This window comes from Phacochoerus africanus, chromosome 6, assembly GCF_016906955.1.
Source record: "Phacochoerus africanus isolate WHEZ1 chromosome 6, ROS_Pafr_v1, whole genome shotgun sequence".
NCBI lineage: Eukaryota > Metazoa > Chordata > Mammalia > Artiodactyla > Suidae > Phacochoerus > Phacochoerus africanus.
Window position 1 is genome coordinate 84436337 of NC_062549.1, and position 25488 is coordinate 84461824.

A 25488-nucleotide genomic window follows, 5' to 3' on the forward strand; every position below is an offset into this window, starting at 1 on the left:
TACACTGGCCAATAGAATGTGGGTGGAAGTGACTACATGTGAGTCCTGAACATAGATCATAAAAGGTCTCACATGTTTCCATTTGTACCTCTGAGAGCTTTTGTCCTCTGCTGTGACCAAAACAGGCCTAGTTAGTCACTGTCCCTGCAGTCTGGGCTCTAGAATGAGACCTGTGCTACACAGCCATTCAGTAACCTGAGAAGAGATCAATGTTTTGTTTTAAGCTATTGAGTCCTGGGGTGGCTGGTTAGGTAGCATTTTTGTGGCAATAGCTATTTGAGACAGTGACAAGAGGCAACCTTGGACTTAGAGCTCCCATTGCTGGCTTCATGGGGATGCTCCAAGGTAGGGGAACAGAGAATTGCCATTTCAAGGTGGAAACCCTCAGATATGTGGACAGGGGAATCCTAGATTGAGAGTGTAGGAAGAGAACCAAAGTGGGGGAGGGCAGGTCACTGCTGACTGTATCTTTTGCTTCCCTTGGATTCTTGCACTTGGAGGAAGATCAAGATATGACCTCAGAATCCATATTTCCCAGTAAAGCCTCAAAATATTCCTGGGAGCTCTTGCTCGAACGGTAAGGGAAAACTTGCTCTAGACAGTTCTTAGAAGGCTTAGAAGGTTTCTGGAGAGGTGGTGTATTGTTAGAACAACTCAGACAGTTAAGGAACAGGTAGAAGTTTCTCCAGAAAAAGAGGAAAGAGAATTATAATACTGAGGATAGTACAGAAGTTCCCGCCTCCACCCCATTCTCAGGGGACATGACCCAAGACTCCCAGTGGATCATTGAAACCACTGCATTATAATACCAAACCGTTTTCTGTTCATGTCTTCCACCCACAAATTTAATACCTTTTCTATCTTAACTAAGGACTTATCCCACACTGGCTGTAGCTTTCGAGGTGCAACAGCAAAACCAACATGAGTTTCTTTTTCCTTTTTCACAGTTTCATGGATAGAAGATTCATTCTTACCATATCTTAGAGAAGTCAGCATTTAATTTTTTTTTCTTTCCTTTTTAAGTCAAGAACTTTCACCTTTTCACTCAATGGAAGCACTATGATTTTCTCTTTGGCATCTCCAAATTACCAGCATCACTGCTCTTGCACTTTGGAGCTGTTATTAAGTAAAATAAATATCACTTGAACACAAGCACTGCCAATACTGAAATGATCGTTCTGATCATTGAAGGCTACTAAGCGACCAATGGGAAGGATATGTTGGAAAAAGGGATGATTCCTGTCCCAGGTAAGACAGAAGGGGATGGTGCGAGAATTCATCATGCTTCTCGGAACAGGGCACAATTTAAAACTTCTGAGTTGTTTATTTCTGGAATTTTCCTTTTAATATTTTCAGACCGTGGCTGACTATGAGTAGCTGAAACTGTGGAAAGGGAAACTGCGGATAAGGGGGGACTACTGTACTAGGTACTGTAACAAATAGCTGCCTAATGTATAGAGAAATTTACCTTTCATTTATGTAACCGTCCTTTGTAGGTGTTCCACAGGTGACTCTCCTCCATGCTGTGATTTAGGGACCTAGGTTCCTTCCATTTTGTGGCTCTGCCACACTCTTGGGCCTTGTGATTTTCTATATCCATCAGAGTGAAGAGGAAAGTGAAGAATGTACCCGTGCCCCCCTTTTTGGATCTAAAGTGACACACCTCTCCTTTGCTTACATTCCATTGGTTAGGATCAGTTTCAAGGTGACATTTATATGAGAAGGGGTGGGAAGTGTAGAGTGTATCTAGGCAGTCACTTTCCGCTGACAACTCCACACATTGAAAAGGTGGACCTAGATTTTTGTCTCTGCCACAGGGATGCTTTTTCTTTCAACCCTTTTAATATTTCACTCCACTCTCTTCTTGCTTTTAAGGTTTCTAAAGAGAAATCCAATGTAGTTCTTTTTTTTTTTTTTGTCTTTTTGCCATTTCTTGGGCCACTCCCGCGGCATATGGAGGTTCCCAGGCTAGGGGTCGAATCGGAGCTGTAGCCGCCGGCCTACACCAGAGCCACAGCAACGCGGGATCCGAGCCGCGTCTGCGAACTACACCACAGCTCACGGCAACACCGGACCCTTAACCCACTGAGCAAGGGCAGGGACCGAACCCGCAACCTCATGGTTCCTAGTCGGATTCGTTAACCACTGCGCCACGACGGGAACTCCCAATGTAATTCTTATCCTTGTTTCTCTTTAGGAAAGATGCCCCCCCTTTGGCTTTTTTCAAGATTTTCTTTTTGTTTTTCTGCAGTTTGACTATATTTAGGTTTAGTTTGTGTGTGTGTGTGTGTGTGTGTGTGTGTGTGTGTGTGTGTGTGTGTGTTTCTTTTTACAGCCACACCTATGGCATATGGAAAGTCCCAGGCTAGGGGTGGAATCAGAGATGCAGCTGCCAGTCTATACCACAGCCACAGCAAAGCGGCATCTAAACTGCATCTGTGACCTTCACTGAGGCTTGTGGCAATGCCGGATCCTTAACTCACTGAGGGAGGCCAGGGATTGAACCCACATCCACACAGAGACAACGTCAGGTCCTTAACCGGCTGAGCCACAATAGGAACACCTAGGTTTAGTTTTTCTGCTTACTATTCTCTGAGCTTCTTTGATGTGATCCAGGACCTGTCTCCAGTGAGTCAATTGCCCTTTACGTGTTCCTACAGGCTCCAGCTGCAGCTTCTGTTCTTCATAAACTATGATTCTCTGTATTTGCCTGTCTCTCCAGTTTTGGGGGGTTGTAGTTTGTCCTGTAACCTCAATATTAAAACTCATTGATTTTCAGTTTGCTTAGCTTTTTTTCTTTTTTTGTGAGGATGGCAGTGATAACTTCCAAACTCTTTACATGGCAGACTGGACAAAGGTGCTTTAAACACAGAAAATACTTAACAAGTGTTAGGGATAAGGCCATGGCAAATCTGCTTCACCTTTCTGCTCAGAGGTGGCTCAACTCAAGAGCCAGTTTTTCCTTCACACTGGAGAGGTGGTGTATTGTTAGAACAACTCAGACAGTTAAGGAACAGGTAGAAGTTTGGAGTTGAGATTAGGACAGCCCATTCATACTGACTCCTCTTCTCTCAGTTTATGTGTTCTGCCTGCAACTCTCTCCCATTCTCTTGTATAATATGCATTTGTTCCTCTTAGTCTCAGTCTCTGAGGTGACACAAAACAAATCTAACATAACAGCCTGTCAATATGTAAAAACTTCTGTTCTGTTCCTTCAGATCTCCTCCAGATGTTTGTGTTTTCTTCAATAGTTCCTCATAGGGCATGGTTTCTAGTTTCCTGTCCTTTGTGATTACTTATGATCTATTGTAGTTTGGGATTTTCCTGAGATCCTAGTAATACCATAATCCTCAAAGGATTTTTCCCACATATATTTCTGTATGGATTTATTTCTTCTTTCTACAGACAGAGGAGTCTTTTTATGAGAAAGGAAAAAGCAAACGAGTTCTTCAGCAGAAAACAAAATCTTCCCTAGAAGACAGTGCCAGATTGATTTTTCATGTGTCTTGTATGAGGAACACTGAATGATATAATGCTGTCCTCAACAAAAAATGTAGTCTCAAAATTCAAATAACTTAGTTGTCAGCTTTTGCTGCACAACATCAGGATGTTAGTAGGTATAACGCGAGCAGAGAACTGACGTGTGCTTGCACCATGGGGCTGGCCTCTGATGCTCCAATGATTGGCAATGAAGCATTTCCCCTGGGTAGCTGATCCCTTGAGCCTGGTCTCCAGACAACATGTGGAGCTGACCTTAACTCACCTCACATTCTGGAACCAAGCCCAACTAGTCCACTGCCTGAAGCGAAGCTGCCGGTGGAGCCTAGCCTAGATCATCTGATCAGAGATTACCTAAAGACCAGTGGGCATGAAAATAAATGCTTTTTATGTAAAACACTGAGTTTAGGGGCATGAGACCTGACTGAAGAATCAATTCCCCAGAGGAAGATCTTCACTGTAGATCACTTGAGCATAAGAAGCAAGCCCTGCTGTCAATCTTTTGTTTGTATTATAACAAGCATGAGAGCTGTCCTCAGGGTGGACAGCGAGTATGTCTCTGGCTCTTGACCTTGGGCCTGGCCATGGCCGGAGACATACTCGCTGTCCACCCTGAGGCCATGGTAAAAATGTTGTCTCAGGCTGCTTAGGATACCTTCACAAAATACCATACCCTGGGTGGCTTAAACAATAGAAATACACTCATACCCATTCCAAGATCCGCCCCACCCAAGTCTCCCTGAATCACAACATCAGCTCAAAGTGGGATTCTCATGACTTAACATCAGTCTGCTTGATCAGGAGACCTATCAACTAAGAAGGCACATACTCTATATAGAATGATGGAACAGGGAGCCATTAGCAACAATGAACACTTTGATTTGAAAGGGGTAAGAATGAGAAAATGAGCAGGCATTTTCATAGCAATCCTTAATATCTAGTAGGCAAGTCAGGTCCCCCTGCCCTAGGGATAGGGAATGTCCCTTGGTTAGGGCTGGGGTTTGCACCTGGGAGTGACTCCAAAGCTCATGTTCTTCACCACCATGGCCCCACACTCTGGGAGGTCCTTCACTTTCCGCCTTCCTCCTTAGCCTCTTGTGAAGAGACTATAGGGAAACATGCCCTTCTTGGTGGCAGAGCAGCCTTCTCAATCTGTTCCCTGCCTTTAAAATATAGAAGCCCACAGAGCCTTCTACATCTTGAACAGACTCAGAGTTTTTTTCTTTTTAATGGTCTGGGTTTGTGAGGCACCTTTTGTTAGCACAGCTCTCCTAAAAACTTTGCAAGTTTTCTAAGTATTGGATTACAATCTGCCTCATGTGTCCAGAGGTACGTCTATGACTCTTTCAAGAATATGGCTCTCTCTCTAGAAATCTGGGGGGACTTCAGGCTTCTGGGCCAAGCTTTTTAATATTTCTAGTAGTCCTTTTGTGCAGCTGAAAGGATCTGCTTTCTGTTACCTTAGTCCTTTCCAAGGTCTTAAAAAGAGTCATACTTTTGAATTGGTCTTTTTCTTGACGCTGTGTTTTAATAGCCAGTCCTGTGATTTGATGAGAATTAGTTTCATTTCCCAACGCTTCACTTTCTGTGATCTCTATATTCCCTCTAAACACTGCTTGAAGTCTGGCCAGTTTTTGCCTCAGTTCATTTCTAAGCTCCCTTTGCTTTAGTGCTTTATCAAATGTAGGTAGTAGCAACTAGTCCACAGCCAACAGGCTATCTTAAAACTTTGTCCTCATCTCATTAGATACATTATCTGTCTTTTAAGTAACTATAGGTGAGAGCTTTTTTTTTTTTTTTAATCTTTTTGTCATTTCTAGGGCCGCATATGGAGGTTCCCAGGCTAGGGGTCTAATCGGAGCTACAGCTACTGGTCTACGCCACAGCCACAGCCACACGGGATCCAAGCCGCGTCTGCGACCTACACCACAGCTCACGGCAATGCCGGGTCCTTAACCCACTGAGCAAGGCCAGGGATCGAACCTGCAACCTTATGGTTCCTAGTCGGATTCATTAACCACTGAGCCACGACGGGAACTCCTAGGTGAAAGTTTTATCAAATATTTTACCATTACAGAACACAGGTCATCATTTTCCAGCTTATAACAGGGCCACCTGCTTCCCAGTCCCTAATCTATTTGTGTGATTTTATTATAGCAGCAACCCACCTCTAGTTACAAACTTCTGTATTAGTTAGCTTTTCCTGTATTACATATACTCCCCAACTCAGGGTCTTACAAACACACACACACACATATATACAATACATATATATGAATAAAATTAATATAAATATTAACACATGTATATTAAACATTAATATTAATATATGATTAATATTATTAATGTGTAATAAAATGTATATTTTTATTGAAGAATAGTTGATTTACAATGTTGCATTAGTTTCAAGTATGCAACAAAGTGGTTCAGTTATACATATACATGTATATATTCTTTTTCAGATTCTTTTCCCATATATGTTATTACAAAATATTGAGTATAGTCTCCTGTGCTATACAATAGGTTCTTGTTTTTTTATCTATTTTATATATAGTAGCATTATTCTCAAATTCCTAATTTATCTCTCTCCCCCATCTTTCCCTTTTGGTAACCATACGTTTTTTATGTTTGTGAAGCTGTTTCTGGTTTTTTTTTTTTTTTTTTTGGCTGTGCTCACAGCATATGGAAATTCCTGGGCCAGGGATCTAACCTATGCTACAGCAGCAACCTGAGCCGCTGCAGTGACAATGCTGGATCCTTAACCTGCTGCGCCACAGGGGAACTCCAGTTTCAATTTTGTAAATAACTTTGTATCACTTCATTAGATTCCACATACAAGGGATATCATATGATGTTTGTCTTTGATATTTTACTTCACTTAGTATGATAATCTCTAGGTCCATCCAGTTCTGCAAATGGCATTATTTCATTCCTTATTGTGACTGAATAATATTCCTTTATATATATATATATATATATATATATATATATATATATATATATATGCCACATCATCTTTATCCATTCATCTGTTGATGAATGGGTTGCTTTTATGTCTTGGCTATTATAAATAGCACAAGCATTTATTATTATTATGCTTATGGGCCTGCATGTCAATTATGGTTTAGTTGATCTCAGATGGGCTTACCTGGGTAGTAGCTGTGCTTCAGGCAGTGGGTTGGTTGCACGTGGGTCCAGCTTGTGGGCTGGGCTCAGATGTGCTCATGTGTTTGCTTTGGGTTCCAGACTGAAGGGGCAGCAGCTACTTGAAGAGGACTCTTCTCTTGGTGGATTACTGGGAAACAAGAGGTCAAGACCCTCCATATGAGAGCACACTTCAAGTCTTCACTTATTTACTAGTATCTTTTTGGCAAAATCAAGTCATGTGGCCAAGCTCAAAGTCAAGGGGCAGAGAAACATACACTCTGCTTATCTTGAGGACAGAGTAAAGGTATGGGATAACATACCACAGGAACATAAAGAATTGGGACCAATAACTCATAATGTTATCATAAATAGTTATTTTTTATTTGCTTTTCTGCTGACACCCTGTTATTAGGAGCCTGAATGATGAGGTGTAAAGATGTGGGAGGAGAAGAATTCTATAATCCTACGATTAGTCTCAGTCTCTTCATGAGCCTGTTGTTCCTGCTCTGACCTTCTTGGGTGCTTCTCGCTCAGCTTCCCTTCCCCCTTAAGTGATACAGGAAGAGGGAAGTGGAGTTGGCTATTACCCTTTGCTTGCATCACTTGGGCTCTGGTAAAACCCGAGTTGATTAGGCTCTGACAAAATAGTTTCCCTTAAGGGCAGGATTTTGTTAAAAAGAACAGAATGCTATGGACTTATTTCAAAATGCCTGCTTGTCCTCTCCTCTTGCCAGCAACATGAGGGGAATTTTTTTTTTTTTTTTTTGACCTATGCTCTGAGGACCTGATGGGGCTCCTGAAGGTAAAACATAAATGTTAAGGGCTCTACTAAAGACTTGATTCCTGGAATTTTAACTTGTAGCTGGTGTACACTTAGCCTCTAGTAAGTGTTTCCATTCAAACTGCTCTGCCAGTGGGCTTCTGCTCTCGGGAAGCTGTGATTCTCTGTATTATACCTGTCTCTCGAATTTTCAGTGTGACGACTTGCTTTGTGACCTCAGTTTTCTCAGCGATCTTACAAGAGTTGTTGATTTTCAGATTGTTCAGTTTTCTTTCTTGGGAGGATGGGAATAACCACTTCCAAGCCTGTTACATGTCAGGTAGAAACTGCTTTTCTTATTAGGAAAAAAGACAACTTTACTCATGGAAAAGAAAAAAAAAATCACTGAAATTCTCATGACACACATGTAACTGCTGAATATGATTATTTCTTAGGAAAAGTTGAGGGAATAACATCAAAATATAACTCAGTAAAGATGATCCGGTCAAGTGATAATTGGATGACATGTACACTTATCCCGTAGGTGTCCAAATCTTTTTTTTTTTTTTTTTTGTCTTTCTAGGGCCACACCTAGCTAGTGGTCAAATCAGAGCTGTAGCTGCTGGCCTATGCCAGAGCCACAACAATGCCAGATTCGAGCCACATCTTTGACCTACACCACAGCTCACGGCAATGCCAGATCCTTAACCCACTGAGAGAGGACAAGGATCGAACCTGCATCCTCATGGATGCTAGTCAGATTCGTTTCCATTGAGCCACGATGGGAATTCCCTGTCTAAATCTTAATATAAGGAGTGAATTTAGAACTTTTAGAGGGGGAGATGAAGGCTAATTTGTTGGTCAGTCTTCTCTGAACATCACGGCTACCAGCCCAGCTTTTGCTGGGAGCTTGAAAGAAGACAGTTTGCTAAGGAGAGACAGGAAAGCTGGTGTTTTATATTGTCCACAGAAAGAGTCCATATGCTTTGGAATCCACTCAGTGGGGGGAGAGTTGACATCAACTGACAAAATTACAAAAAAAAAGTGGCTTAGATAAAGGGCACCTGCAGGAAAACCAGACTTTTTTTTTAATGAAGTAATTTGAGATCCATTTCAGCTCATATTGGTGGAATCCTTAAAGTTCTAAACTTCAAGTATGGTGAAGTAGTTTAGCCTTGAACATTTTTTTTTAAAGTCTTTTTGGAGCCGTACTTGGGGCATATGGAGGTTCCCAGGCTAGGGGTCACATTGGAGCTGTAGCCGCCAGCCTATGCTACGACCACAGCGACAGGGTACCCGAGACGTCTGTGACCTACACCACAGCTCATGGCAAGGCCGGATCCTCAGCCCACTGAGCGAGGCCAGGGATTGAACCCGCATCTTCATAGATTCTAGTCATGTTCATTAACCACTGAGCCATGATGAGAACTCCTAGCCTTGAACAGAGGTTAATAGTTGTCCTGCAGAGGTTATAGAAAAACAATGATCTCATGAATCATCTCTTGATCTTTTCTATCACCATAAAAGCATGTTACAATATTTCTCATTAAAAGAAAACACCCTCTCTTTACCCCTTGTCTTTCTCCATGTAGCTTTTTCTTTCTTTCTTTCTTTTTTTTTTTGGCTCTCTTTTACCACAAACCCCTTTTAGTTGTCTACTCATACTAGCATCTTCATCTGTCTCCCATATTCCTCTCGAACACTCCCCAATCCTTTTTTCTCTCCTCCCCAGTACTCTCTTACAATAGAACTTGTCAAGGTCATCAGTAAAGGCTATGCTGCTATGATTAAATCAGTCTTCTAATGAGCTTGTGTTCCTGGGCTCTGACCTTCACAAGTGATTTTCAGTTTACCCCTCTTTTCCCTCTTAAGTAAGACAGGAAGACAGGGCTGGAGCTGGTTACTTCCATCCCCAGTGCTTATTCTTACTTGGCTATGGTAATTGTTACAATACTGGCACCCATAGAGTCATGCCTCTTAGGATCCACTCCATGTGCCTCCTTCCTCATCACTTCTGGACTTGGCGATGGGGCTTGTGTTGACCGATGGGACATTAGCAAGTCTGAAGTAAGCAGAGTCTCAGGAAGCATATGTGCATTGATACTGGCTCTCTTAGAGCCCAGATGCCAAGAAAACAATTCTGTGCTACCTGCTGGAGAGGTGATGTGGAGGCAAATCAAGATGTGGCAGCCCAAACTGACCACCGGATCTGCAAATGAGGCCATAGGGAAAGAGATAGCTCCTAGGCAACCTGTGGTCTGACTGTAGCTGCTTAAGTGCCCCTAAAGAAGACCATCAGCAGCACTGCCTAGGACTGGCATCAGAATCATGATGGTGTAAGACATTTTTTCTTTTTATCCCCTTTTAAACAATGAAATAGATATCTGACCAACAACAAAAACACCTTTGAGGGTGTTCTGGGATCTAGCACCATATTCCAAGGAAGCCAGGAGGAATCTTGCCCACCTGTGCATCTAGTAATAGGCAGACAGACCTTGGCATGAGCTGTGGAACCAGGAGAGCCAGCAAACCCTCCCAGACCTCTCTCAGCACAGGAGAAAACCAAGAGACTGCTGCCCTGGTTAGTTACCTGTGCATGAAAGAGAATTTGCAGAAGTTCAACTTTCCTGAGGAGAGATTCCAGCACACCATTCTGGGGGGTGGGGGGAGAGTTTGCTTGCAGTGGAGGTGGTGGTTGAGAGAAACTTTCCCATTCCCTCCCACTGTGGAGGGGTGAGGGGCAGTATGGTGACTTCTTCCTTGGGGAAAAGGATAGCAGCAAGTGTGAGTGCCTGGTTATTCCAGCTGTGCAGGGAGTGACTGGAGAAATCCATTTCTCTCCAGCAGCAACCAGTTTACTGAAGTGGGACCTCCACGACTGGGGAGAGGGAGGAGATTGGGGAAGAGGCAGAGAAGGGACTTCATTCTTGCTGAATGCACTCAGCAGGAAGTTCACTCAGAAGCCTCAGAGACTACTGCACCAGGAATCTCTCTATCAGTTCCCTGGGTGCCTTCAAAGCCCCAAGGGCTACCGCCCCCCCCTCCCGCCTTGGTTCCTAGTGTGTACTTCCACAAAAAGCAGGTATAGAGAGCTCCAGTAGACAGGGAGGTTTCAGAACACAGGCCGCTATCTGTGGGCAAACAAACTTGACTTATAGCGCCATCTTCTGGAAAACAAAAGAGGACATTCCAGTAGCCAACCTAGCAACTGGTATTAATCACAGAACACGTAAAAGCTTAAGAATCCTGCCACAAGAGGAAGCAAGAAGAGTGCCCCAGGTGTACCAAGACAGATTAAACCCTAGATAATAACCCTCAAATAAAATCAGAAATGAAGGAGGAGACATTACAACTAATAATACATCAATACAAAGTATCATAAGAGACTTTTATGGACAACTATATGCAAACAAACTGGATAACCTAGAAGAAATGGATAAATTCCTAGAAACACAGAACCTATCAGAACTGAATGAGGAAGAAATACAATTTTTTTTTTTTTCTGCGCCTACATCATGTGGACGTTCCTGGGGCAGGAACTGAGCTACTGCAGTGACAACGCTGGATCCTTAACCTGCTGCACCACAAGGGAACTCCAAGAAGTACAAAATCTTAATAGAACAATGATGAGTAAGGAAATTGAATAAGTAATCAAAGCCTTCCCAGCACAGAAAATCCCAGTACCAGTTGGATTAACTGGTGCATTCTACCAAACATTTAAAGAAGAATTAATACCAAGACTTCTCAAACTCTTCCAAAAAAATGAACAGGAGGGAACACTTCCTAACCTACTTTATGGTACCAGAATTACCTTGATACCAAAACCAGATAAGGACTCTATAAGAAAAGAAAACTATAGGAGTTCCCGTCGTGGCGCAGTGGTTAACGAATCCGACTAGGAACCATGAGGTTGCGGGTTCGGTCCCGGCCCTTGCTCAGTGGGTTAACGATTCGGCGTTGCCATGAGCTGTGGTGTAGGTTGCAGACATGGCTCGGATCCCGCGTTGCTGTGGCTCTGGCGTAGGCCGGTGGCTGCGGCTCCGATTTGACCCCTAGCCTGGTAACCTCCATATGCCGAGGGAACGGCCCAAGAAATAGCAACAACAACAACAACAACAACAACAACAACAACAACAAAAAGACAAAAAAAAAGAAAAGAAAAGAAAACTATAGATCAATACCCCTGATGTAAAAATTCTCATCAAAATATTAGCAAACTGAAAATTAAAGGGTTCATGCATAATTACGAAGTAGGATTTATCCCTGGAATGCAAGGGCATTTCAACATAGGCAAATTTAGAAATATGATACACCATGTTAATAGAATGAAAGATAGAAATATTATGATTATCTTAATAGACGAGGAAAATCATTTGACAAAATACAACATGATTTTATGATTAAAACATTCAAAAAATTGGGTATAGCGGGAACATACTTCAATATAATAAAGGGTATATATGACAAAACCACAGCTAACATTATACTCAATTGAAAGCTTTCCCTTTGAGACCGGGAACAAGATAAGGGTGCTTATTCTCACCACTCTTATTCACCATAGTACTGGAAGTCTTAGCTAGAGCAATTAGGCAAGACAAAGAAAAATACACAAATAAGAAAGGAAGAAATAAAACTGTCTTTGTTTACAAATGATAGGATTTTATATGTAGAAAATCCTAAAAACTCAACCAAAAAACTCTTGGAACTGGTGAATGAATTCAGGAAAGTTGCAGGATATGAAACTAACATTCAGAAGTCAGTTGCGTTTCTATACACTAACTATGAAACACTTGAAAAAGAAATGAAGTAAACTATCTCATTCATAATTGCACCAAAAATAAAATACTTAGAAATAAATTTAGCCAAGAAGCTGAAAGATCTGTACAATGAACACTACAAGGTGTAATGAAAGAAATTGAAGAAGACACAAACAAATGGAAAGATATCCCATATTCATGAATTGGAAGAACAAATATTGTTAAAATGTCCATACACCTAAAGTTATCTGTAGATTCAATGCAATTCCTATCAAAATTCCAATGGCATTTTTCACAGCAATAAAAAAAAAACCCCTCAAATGTATATGGAGCTACAAAGAACAAAAGGAATCATGAGAAAGAACAAAGCCAGAGGCATCACACTCCCTGATTTCAAATGATACTACAAAGCTATAGTAGTTTTTTTTCCTTAGAAGTGAGGCAAATAAGTGTTTATTGAGAGATATAACAGAGAGAAGATAGGTGCGGAGAAAGCGCAGGAAAACTGAGGGCAGGGAGGGATTTAAAAAGTATTGTACATGGAGTTTCTGTTGTGGCTCAGCAGTAACGAGCCCCACTGGTATCCATGAGAATGTGGCTTTGATCCCTGGCTTCACTCAGTGGGTTAAGGATCTGACTTTGCCATGAGCTGTGGTGTAGGTCGCAGATACGTCTTGGATTCCTGAGTTGCTGTGGCTGTGGTGTGGGCTGGCAGCTGTAGCTCTGATTGTACCCCTAGCCTGGGAACTTCCATATGCTTTGGGTGAAAACCTAAAAAGACACACACAAAAGTATGGTACTGGCATAAAAATAGACATGTAGACCAATGGAACACAATACAGAGTACAGAAATAAACCCTCATATATGCGGTCAACTAATGTTTGGCAAGGGAGCCAAGAACTCTTAATGAGGAAAGGATAGTCTCTTCAATAAATGATGTTTGAAAAACCAGATAACCATATGCAGGGCAATGGGATTGGATCCTGATCTTATACCACTCACAAAAATTAACTCAAAATGGATTAAAGACTTGAACATAAAACTCTGAGAAGAAAACATAGGGAAGAAACTCCTGGCCATTGATTTGGGCCATGATTTTTTTGGATATGACACCAAAAGCACAAGTAGGAAAGGAAAAAAAAAATCAACAAGCAGGACTACATCAAACTGAAAAAGCTTATGCACAGCAAAAGAAACAAGGAAAATAAAAAGGCAACCTTCAGAACAGGGGGAAATATGTGCAAATCATACATCAAAGAAGGTGTTAATACTATCCTTAAGTTACTTTGCTGTACAGCATAAATTGAAGAAACACTGTAAATCAACTATACTTTAATAAAAAATAGGTGTTAATATCGAAGATATATTAAAAAACAGCCATAACTCATAAGAACAACAACAACAACAAAACCCTCAAACACCCTGATTAAAGGTAAGCAGAGGAACTGAATAGACATTTTTTCTAAGGAATACATACAAATAGCCAACAGGTACCTGGAAGGGTGCTTAATTTAACATCACTAATCATCAGCGAAATGTAAATCAAAACTAGTCTGAGATATCACCTCACATCTATTAGAACGCCTATCATTAAAAAGACGAAAAATAACAAGTGCTGCTGGGTAGGTGGACAAAAGGGAATTTTTGTTCACTGTTGGTAGAAATGTAAGTTAGTTTGGCCTCTATGGAAAACAGTATGGAGGTTCCTTTAAAAAATTAAAATAGAACTCTCATAGGATCCAGCAATCCCCTTTGGGGTATATACTCAAAAGAAATGAAGACAGAAGTTTGAAGAGATATACGCACACTTGTGTTTATTATAGCATCACTCATAGAAGCCAAGATAAGGAAAAAACCTAACTGTCCATCAGTGGATGAATGGACATATAAACAAAGACATCTTATACAACCATGAAAAAGAAGGAAATCCTGCCATTTGCATGCACACACACAGACACACACAATAGATGGATAAGTCAGACAAAGACATATACTTCATAATATCACTTATGTGGAATTTTTAAAAGCCCAGCTTATAGAAACAGAGATGAAACTGATGGTGTGAAGGTTACTAGGGATATAGAGTGAGGGGGGGAAAGGGGAGCTATTGATCAAAGTACAAACTTCCAAAACCATAAAAAACTTAAAAAAAAAATACAACTACCAGTTCTAAGATGAATACATTCTGGGAATCTAATGTACAACATGATGATTATAGTTAATAATACTGTATTATATGCTTGAAAGTTGCTAAAAGAGTAGATCTTAATTGTTCTCACTACAGAAAAGAGATCGTCATTATGTGATGTGATGGAGATGTTAGCTAAGAGTATAGTGGGAATCATTCTGCAAGATAAAAGTGTATCAGATCAACACATTGTATGCCTTAAACTTGCACAGTATTATATGTTAATTATTTCTTGATGAACCTGAGGGGGAAAAAATCCAAAATAATACCCACCTAGCCTAGTCCAAATCACTGACTCACAGAATCATAAGTAGAAAATGATTCAATCACTAAGTTTTGGGGTTTTTAAATGCACAATAGACAGCTGATATACTCAATGAATTAGCAGCATTTAACAAAGATGATCATGCATATTATATGTATATGCACATATATGTATTTTAAATTATGGTAAAGCAAATGTAACAAAATTTGCCATTTGAACCATTTAAAGTGCATAATTCAGTTATTAAAAACACTCACATGTTGTAAAACCATCACCACTATTCAATTCCAGAACTTTTTCACCATCCCAAACAAAAATTCTGTACCCATTAAAAAGAATTTTCCATTTCCCCCTCCTCTGTCCCCTGACAACCACCATTTTACTTTCTGTCTGTATGAATTTGCCTATTTTAGGTCTTCATATAAGTAGAGTCATATAATATATATTTTCCTTTTGCTCCTGGCTTATTTCACTTAGCATAAAGTCTTTCAAATTTCATCCATATTTTAGCATGTATCAGAGCTTCCTTGCTTTTTAAGGCTGAATAGTAGTCCACTCTATTAATAGATGAGGAAAATCATTTGACAAAATACATGATTTTATAATTAAAACATTCAAAACACTCTATGTATATATCAAATTTTGTTATGTTTTGTCCTCAGGTAATGAAGATTTGAGTTGCATTTACATTTTGGCTATTATAAAAATGCTGGTATGAAGCCTGGTAAACAGGTATTTCTTTGGGTCCCTATACGTCTTTTTTTAATAAACTCCTTCTTCCAAGATATTGTTTTTCTTTTATTTCACTAACTGTTTCTTCTCAGCTTTCTTTATTGTTCTTATCTTCCACACCTTTGAACATTTGGATGTCTCAGAGCTCATTTCTTAGACTTCTCTGTCTAAACTCATATCCTTATTCAATATGGTCCCCTGGCTTTATATCCACATTTGAGATGAGACCCACATTTATGTTCCAGCTTGGAACATAACTGCAGATTCACATTCAACTCTCTACCAAAAATCCTTATTTTTATATCTGTTAGGTATCTTAAATTAAATTAGTCCAAACCTAAAATCCTGATATTACTTTCAAATTATTCTTCTATAGTCTTCCCATCTTGTTAAATAACAGTTCCATTCTTTCATCTTCTCTGGCCAAGTTATTCTTGACTCCTGTCTTTTTCTTTTAATCCATCTGGTAATCCTGTAGACTCTACATTCAAAATACATACAGAATTGGTCCTTCTCCACTATTATATTCCTGGAATAAACCACCAGCCTCTGTTACCTGGGTTACTGCTGATAACCTCATAGCTGATCGCCATGGTTCCACCTTTCTCCCCTGCAGTCTGTTCTCAATACAGCATCTAGAGGCAAGGCTCCTCTTCTGCTCAAACTCCTCCAATCAGCTTTGTAATATCCAAAGTCATTGCTGTGTCTTTTAAGGCTCATGCCATACTTTAAAAAATCTTATCTCTTAATACTCTCCCCCTGTTCATGCCACTTTGGTCTCTTTGCCATTCCTCAAACACACTGCACACATTCCTTCTTCAGAGTCTTAGCACTTCTTGCTCTTTTCCCTGGAAAATTCTTTTTTACTTCCTCAGGTGTCTATTCAAATATCAGCATCTAAACACAGCCCTCCTTGACAATCATTTATGAAATAGCCACTTCCCCATGTCCTACATCCCCTATCTCTTGTATTCTGCTTTATCTTCTTCATCATACTAATCTAACATCCTTTACAGTAACTTATTTATCATCTGCCTTCCCCTCTGAAATGTAGGTTCTGTGTGTGCATGGACTTAGTCTATTTTGTTAATAGCTGCTTCACAGGCAGCCAGTCCTTGGCAAGTAGTATGCACTCAACCAACTAACATTGAATGGACAGAGACAGCATGAGCAAATCTGCCTCGTAGTATATACACTGTAGCACTGCAGAATATACCCTCAGCTGGCAGAAGGAGCTGACCTTGAGAAAGCAGTTATTTGTTGTACTTCTATTATATTGTGGTAATTGTTTGCTCCAAAAATATAGCATTCATTTCAGTATAGGACAGTTATTTTTTCCTGGCAGTGGTTAGTAAGACCATTTGTATTTTGCAGCCACTTCTGGCTTGTTGTATACAATTAAGAATTGTACTAACTTACCTTTCACTGATGCAGTAGAAGAGAATAGGGAAGGGAGAGGGGTGTCAAAGAATATGTAAAAATTCAAAGATATATTTCTATACAAATATAGAATGAACATGTATCAGAGATTTATTAAACCCATTAAAAGAATTAGGAGTTCCTGCAGTGGCTTAGCAGGTTAAGAACCTGACTAGTATCCATGAGGATGCGAGTTCAATCCCTGGCCTTGTTCAGTGGGTTAAGGATCTGGTGTTGCTGTGAGCTGTGGTGTAGGTCGCAGACGCGGCTCGGATCTGCCGTTGCTGTGGCTGTGGTGTAGGCTGGTGGCTGTAGCTCCGATTGGACCCCTAGCCTGGGAACTTCCATGTGTGGCCCTAAAATTAAAAAAAAAAAATCAATAAATAAATAAAGAGGGAAAGAATCAGTAGTAAACCTGGTGTCAAGAGCAATTGAAGAAATTTAGGCACTTCATGACTTTTAGAGTATCGAATGCCAGGTTAGATGCAAACCTGGTTAGTATCATACTGGCCAATAAAATCATAGCTTTGTGGTTAACTATCTTTTAGTAGAGAAAATGTTTACAACTTTACCTGTTGAAAATCTGCAAGTTATCTTCTAACCTCAAAGAGGCTTGGACCCAATCACAAATAAACAGCAAGTCAAACAAAGGTATATCTGCCAAAGAATTAGATACTTTTTGAGTAGGCCCAGGAGACAAAGCCCCAATATGACATTGAAAGGGCCCAGAGTTCTCCTTTTGCCTTATTTCCAAGTTTTGGTTAATTTTTTCTTAACAGCAACATAGACCCAATTAATCTGAAAGTGATTTCTACATATTAATTTAGAATTTTTTAAAGGTAGGGATTTCCAATTATAAAATATTAGTGTGATCTTATTTTTCAGTCTCCAAATCAGAACTCCAACATGACAAGTGGGGAGATGAAGATGGACAAATGATAAGGCAGCTTATTTTAAATCGAGACATTCAGGCAATTGCGAATGATGCTTACTGTAAGAATATAGATTGTTTTTCTTTTTTAGGGCCACACTTACAGTATATTGATGTTCCCAGGTTAGGAGTTGAATTGGAGTTGCACTTGCCAGCCTGCATATGCCACAGCCGGATCCAAGCCGCATCTGTGATCTGTGCTGCAGCTGCAACGCCAGATCCTTACCCCACTGAGTGAGGCCAGGGATTGAACCAGGTTAAGAACCCCAGTAGTTAAGAACTAGTGGGGTTCTTAAACTGCTGAGCCACAGTGGGAACTCCAGAATATAGACTTTTTGAATCTAATCTTTAGTTTTTCTTTTAAAACAATTTCTTGGTTAAGAAGTTTTTGTTTTGGGGTGTGTATAATACTTGGGGATTCATATAAACAGGGACATGAATGTGGTGATGAGCTAGTTCTACGTGTTAGACCCCACAGGGGGTTGTGGACCAGTGGTTGTGAACCACCCCCGTGGTTCCTCCCAGGGTGGGCTTGTAGGGCTTGAAGCTGCACTTTAGAGACTGGAGCTGTGTTCTTCCCCTGCCCTGCCCCCACCCCTTTTTGGCACTCCCATGGCATATAGAGTTCCCAGGGCCAGGGATCAGATCCAAGAGGCAATTGCAACCTACGACATAGCTGTAGAACTGCCAGATCCTTTAACCCACTGTGCCAGGCTGGGGGTGGAACCTGTGCCCCAGCGCTCCAGAGGCATAGCCGATCCGGATCCCATTGCGCCACATCAGGAACTCTATGGAGCTGGGCTCTTAGTTCCATCAATGTGTGTCTAAGAACTTACTGGAGCCAAAAGAAGATGAGGGAAATGAGGAAGGAATTAGATTATCTCTCATAGTCTGTGAATCACAGTAGGTATTGTTATTCCCATTTTACTGAAAGGAAAATGAGACTTAGAGATATGAAGGAACATTCATGCAGTTAAGGGCAGGACCGAGTTTACTCATCTCCACAGATGGTTATTTTTACTTTTTCTCTTTTATTAAAAATGGTACCTCCCTCCTTTCATCTGGGGTGACTCAGCGCAGCAGGTGGTGGCAAATCCTCCCTGTCTCTGGCCTTTGTGTTATCATCTTAGGTGTGTTCCTACATGTAAAGCTCTTACCTAGCTCAGGCTAAGCACTTGGTGTACATTGAATATTACCTTAATTACCTCTCCTGCATGCCTTTTGCACACCGCCCCCCACTCCTTAAAATCTTATTTAATCTATCTTATTTAATCTTTGTAACAATCCTATGAAATTGGCAGGGCAGATATTATTGCTGTCTTTTTGGGTTTTTTTTTTAGGGCGCATCCGAGGCGTATGGAAGTTCCCAGGCTATGGGTCGAATCAGAGCTATAGCTGCCAGCCTACTCCACAGCTGCAGCAACACCTGATTTACACTGTCTTCAACCCACACTACAGCTCATGGCAACGCCAGATCCTTAACCCACTGAGTGAGGCCAGGGATTGATTCCCAGTCCTTATGGACACTAGTCGGATTCATTTCTGCTGCATCACAATGGGAATGCCCTATTATTGCTGTCTTAACAGATGAGAAAATGGAGGTTCCATAGATTAAGCTTCTTTCCCATGAAAACTCAGGCAGTAAGAGGCAGATGTGGTTAAAATAGGCATCATGATTGGAGACTGCAGACACTGTTGTTTTTCCACATGCTTCTTCCCTGCTTCCCACACCAAGGCCAGTGACCACGGCACTTTCCTCTCTGGAGCATCCACTTAGTCTCTTCCTCTACCCCCTCCCTCCCTGTCTCCTCAAATATTCTGTATTTGAGGAAGTTGCTTTCGAAATTGAACAGAAGGATAGCATGCAACTCACAGCCACCTGCCTTGCAGTGAGCGAGGGCTGACGGCTCCCTCTGCTGTCCATTCCAGTAGGGCATGCTCTGGACATAAACTGGGTGTCCTAGTGAAGGGACACAGTCCCTAAATTACTCCCAGAAATAGATACTGTGGTAAAATTCCAACAATAAGCTAGGAAGCAAGGTCTGAAAGAATTTATACTCATTTATTTGTTGCGTCATTAGAAAAAATATATGGAGATCTTGGAAATTCACATGGAATTATGAGAAGTATAAACAGTCTTATTTGTTAAAATATATATTATTCATATCAACACCAAGAGTCTAATCCTAACTCTGCTATTTTTTATTTTTTGGCAGCTCCCGAGGCATGTGGATGTTCCCAGGCCAGGGATTGAACCAGTGCCACAGCAGTGATCTGAGCCACTGCAGTGACAATGCCAGATCCTTAACTCACTGTGCCACAAAGGAACTCCCTAACTCTGCTTTTGATCAGTTTTTTGATCATAGGGAAATTACTCGTCGCTTCTCTAACCACACTTTCTTCTTTATTGGAAAGTAAATGAGCCAGTGTTGCCAAGTGCCTCCCATAATGGCCATTCAGTGGAAAAATAAAAAAGGAAATAGGGGAGTTCCCTTTGTGGCTCAGTGGTTAATGAACCCTACTATGATCCATGAGGATGCAGGTTCGATCCCTGGCCTCGATCAGTGGGTTAAGGATCCGGTATTGCCATGAACTGTGGTGTAGGTGGCAGACGAGGCTCAGATCCTGCGTTGCTGTGGCTGTGCTGTAGGCCGGCAGCTGTAGCTCCAGTTTGACCCCTAGCCTGGGAACTTCCATATGTCGTGGGTACAGCCCTTAAAAAAGGAAATAGGGTAGAGACAAAGACATGTGGGCATTAAAAATGCCTAAGTGGTAGACTGCCTTAATGGAAAGATGTAGTCAGTTTACAACATTTTAGTTTTATCAACTATTTTATATACATATTCTAGAATTGTGCTATTTTCATCTTTTTAGGTACATGTCAGTTATGGAAATGAATGAATTTGTCCTTAAAATTAGTTGCCCACTTAATACGATAGCCACCAAGAGTAAAGGCACCTTTGCTACACAAAGGGAAATCTTTCTGTTCCTGGGATATGAACCCAAACCCAACCAACCAAAGACCAAAACCCTTATTTAAACTCTTTATCACCTGTTTTCCACAGAGAGCTTAAGGCAAGATGGGTGATGAATATACCCCAGCCATCCTTCGAAGGCCTGGAACTTTACAAAAGGGATTGAAGCCTCGTGGTGCCAAAAGGGAAACTAATATAGAAGAGACTGAAAGGATATTTCAAAAGAAGCCTAGAGAAAGAGGCCGTTTGGTATGATAATTACATTTATAATTCATGGAAAACGTCAGAGCATCTACAATTTGATGAAAACTTAATGACCCTTTCATTCACCAGTAAAAATATCTAAGCAATGATATCACAGATCTGTGGTCCATTATTGTATCTATTAGAATGACTGAATTGGTGAAAGAAACAAGTGGAAGTTGGGGAGATGGTACTGGAGCTCAATCTCAGTGCAGAGAACAGCTGATGGATGAACAGTTTCCATCCACAAGAGGAGTCCAGCAGATTCTTACAGGCTGCATAACACTGCTGATATCTTTGGATGTGGAAATTAAAAATGAGGCCAGGAGTTTCCATCGTGGCTCAGAAGTTAACGAACCCAGCTAGTATCCATGAGGACACGGGTTCGATCCCTGGCCTTGCTCAGTGGGTTAAGGATCCAGTGTTGCCGTGAGCTATGGTGTAGGTTGTAGATGCGGCTTGGATCTGGCATTATTGTGGCTGTGGTGTAGGCCAGCAGCTGCAGCTCTGATTTGAACCCTAGCCTGAGAACTTCCATATGCTTCATGTGGGGCCCTAAAAAAAAAGTAAGAAAGAAAAGAAAAAATGAAGCCCAAACTATGGAACAGAAATGCGTTTTTGTGGGGGTTCTGAGCCTCTTGTGACTGAGTTTCCTTGGGTCATTGTGCACATGATCTTTTGAGGTGAACTTTTAGAGGGGTGCTAACTGCTAACACCCAATGTGTAACCTAAACAATACAGTGGGGTTTTTTTTGGCCATGCCCACAGCTTGTGGATATCCCAGGACCAGGGATTGAACCCCCACCACAGGAGCACCCTGAGCCACTGCAGAGAAAATGCCAGATCCTAACCCACTGGGCTACCAGGGAACTCTAGCGATAAACTATTTTTTTTTTTTTGGTCTTTTTGCTATTTCGTGGGCCACTCTCACGGCATATGGAGGTTCCCAGGCTAGGGGTCGAATCAGAGCTATAGCAGCCAGCCTATGCCAGAGCCACAGCAACGCTGGATCCGAGCCATGTCTGTGACCTACACCACAGCTCACAGCAACGCCGGATCGCCAACCCACTGAGCAAGGGCAGGGACCGAACCCGCAACCTCATGGTTCCTAGTCGGATTTGTTAACCACTGCGCCACGACGGGAACTCCTGATAAACTATTTTTAAATTAAGGTATGCACATTTTTTTTTTTGTCTTTATAGGGCGGCACCCTCAGCATATGGAGGTTCCCAGGTTAGGGATCAAATTGGAGCTACAGCTGCCAGCCTATGCCACAACCACAGCAACACCAGATCTGCGACCTACACCACAGCTCATGGCAATGCAGGATCCTTAGCCCACTGATCCAGGCCAGGAATCGAACCTGCAACCTCATGGTTCCTAGTCAGATTCGCTTCCACTGCCCCACGAGGGGAACTCCAAGGTATGCACATATTTTAAGACATAAGCCTATTGCACATTTAATATATTAGTGTAAACATAACTTTTACGTGTACTTGGAAACCAAAAAAATTGTGTGACTTGCTTTATTGTGATACTCTTTCCTGCAATGCTCTGGAACTGGACTGCAGTATCTTGGGTGTACATCATAGCAGTGTGAACGAAGCGCCTCCCTTCTTTCTATTTCTTGCGATTCTTCTGACTCTTTCACAGGATTGTTTTATTCTAACAGGAATAATCTTAAGAGCATAGAAAATAAAAGTAGTAAAACAATTAGTAGGGGATGAGTTTGGAGTATTTATCACTTGTTTTTAACATACTTTATGTAATTTCAAGTTTTATGATTTAATTGTTTTGTATTTATGTCTGTTTTGAGATATAATTCACATAGCATAAAAGTTAGTCCTTTAAAGTTACATTGCAGTATTTTTAGTGTATTGGAAAAATTAAGCAACAATGAATGTTCGTGCATAAAATGTCTCTGCATTTACCACTTATGGACATTTTACATAAAAGGAATCATAAAATATGTGGGCTTTTATGATTGGCTTCTTTATCTTCGCATATTGTCTTCAAGATTCATAGCAAGGAATGAAATACTAATATAATCTACAGCATAAGCTAATTTTGAAAACATGGCATAGTTTAATTTTTCATAGCTGTGTTTAGCAACTGCTTACCAAAATTCCCTAAAATTTAACACTTGCCTCTTATGAGCTGGTTTGAGCCAGCTCCAGCCCATCACTGGGAGACAACTCAAAACAGGTACTGGATACTTATGAAAAATGGGTTTTGGAGCTGTCCAATGTGAAAAGGTTTCCTAGGAAAGGAAGAAAATATGACTATTATTTAGTAGTTCAAAACTGAAGTGAGAAGTGTAAATTGTATGATTTAATTCCATTAAAATTGCTAATTTAATGGTAATCTAGAGATATTTCTTACGATCTGCCATTGTCTTCCTTTTCCCCTCCTGCTACCCCCTCTAACAAGACTTTCTGAATAGGTTTTTTGAAAAACAGCTTTATGGAGGTATCATTTATATATCATAAAATCCACCCATGATCAGTGTACAACTAAATGGATTTTCATAGCTGCTTTCACTGGCAGGCCTCAGAAGATTCCCTCATCTTTTTCTCTCCACAGTGAGAAAACTAAGCAGAGTGCTGTGCTGATTTCCTATATGTTTTCTTCTCTTTTCTTTTTTGGCTGCACCCATGGCATTTAGAAGTTCCCTGGCCAGGGATCAAATCTGAGCCACCGCTGTGACCTATGCCACAGCTGTGGCAATACACTGGATTCTGAACCCACTGGACCAGGCCAGGGGTCAAACCAGTGCTGCCACAGAGAAAACACCACAGCAGGAACTCCTGATTTCCTGTCTTAAAGGTACAACTTTGAATTTTGTCGAATGGTTTTTCTGCCTCTATTAAGATGATCATGTGATTTTTATCCTTCCTTTGGTTAATGTGGTATATCATATTGATTGATTTGGGAAGAGTGAGCCATACTTGCATCTCAGGAACAAACCCTACTTGATCATGGTGTGCAATCTTTTTATATATCCTTGAATTTGTTTTGCTCATATTTTGTTAAGGATTTTTGTACCTACTTTTATCAGAGTTATTGGCCTTTAATTTTCTTTCTTTCTTTCTTTTTTTTTTTTTTTTTGTCTATTTAGGGCTGCACCCACGGGCATATGGAGGTTCCCAGGCTAGGGATCCAATCGGAGCTGAAGCTGCTGGCCTACGCCACAGCCACAGTAATGTGGCATGTGAGCCGCATCTGTGACCTACACAGGAGCTCACGGCAACACTGGACCCTTAACTCACTGAGCAAAGCAGGAACGTGCATCCTCCTGGATCCTAGTTGAGTTTGTTAACCACTGGGCCATGACAAGAACTCCTAATTTTCTTTTATTTTGTGGTGTCTTTGTCCGGTTTTGGTATTAGTGTAATGATGGCCTTGTAGAATGAATTTTGGAGTGTTCCCTCTTCTTTCATTTTTTGGAATAGTTTGAGAAGGATAGACATTTCTTCCAGGCTGTCCATTTTGTTGGTATATAATTGTTTGTAGTATTCTCTTGTGATTTTTAAAAAATCTCAGTGGTATTGATTGTAATTTTGTTTCTTTCATTGCTTATTTTGTTTATTTGAGTCCTTTCTCTTTTTTCTTTCTGTGTCCCACTGAAGGCTTATCAGTTGTGTTTATCTTTTCAAAAAGACAGCTCTTGGTTTCACTGATCTTTTCAATTGTATTTTTGGGTCTCCATTTTATGCATTTTTCTCTCAAATCAAAGTTTACAACACTGAAAGCTATTTTATTTTATTTTCAATTAAAAATTTTAATATAGCATTTTTATTACTCAATTACACGTATAGTTGTGCAGTGATCATCACAACCAAATTTTATAGCATTTCCAACCCAAATCCACAGTGCATTCTCCTACCCCCCAAACTGTCTCATTTGGAAACCATAATTTTTTTCAAAGTCTGTGAGTCAGTATCTGTTCTGCAAAGAAGTTCATTGTGACCTTTTTTTAAATTCCACATGTAAGTGATAGCCTTTGATGTTGGTGTCTCACTGTCTGACTGACTCACTTAGAATGATAATTTCTAGGTCCATCCATGTTGCTGCAAATGCCGTTATTTCTTGCCTTTTAATGGTTGAGTACTATTCCATTGTGTATATGTACCATATCTTTATCCACTCCTCTGTCAATGGACATTTAAGTTGTTTCCATGTCTTGGCTATTGTATATAGTGCTGCAATGAACATTGGAGTACATGTGTCTTTTCGGGTTGTGGTTTTCTCTGGATAGATGCCCAGGAGTGGGATTGCTGGATCAAATGGTAGTTCCATTTTTAGTTTTCTGAGGAATCTCCATACTGTTTTCCACAGTGGTTGCACCAATTTATATTCCACCAACACTGTAATAGGGTTCTTTTTTCTCCACACCCTCTGCAGCACTTATTTTTGTAGACATTTTGATGATGGCCGTTCTGGCCAGTGTAAGGTGATACCTCATAGTGGTTTTGATTTGCATTTCTCTAATAATGAGTGATGTTGAACATCCTTTCGTGTGTGTTTTGGCCATGTGTATGTCTTTTTTGGAGAATTGTCTGTTTAGATCTT

At 40.8% G+C, this 25488-nt stretch overlaps 1 pseudogene; it reads right to left on the bottom strand.

Moving 5' to 3' along the window:
- Positions 1–1279: 1279 nt before the first annotated feature.
- Positions 1280–25488, bottom strand: part of LOC125128693 (flavin-containing monooxygenase 5-like) — an 80518-nt pseudogene continuing 56309 nt past the window's right edge.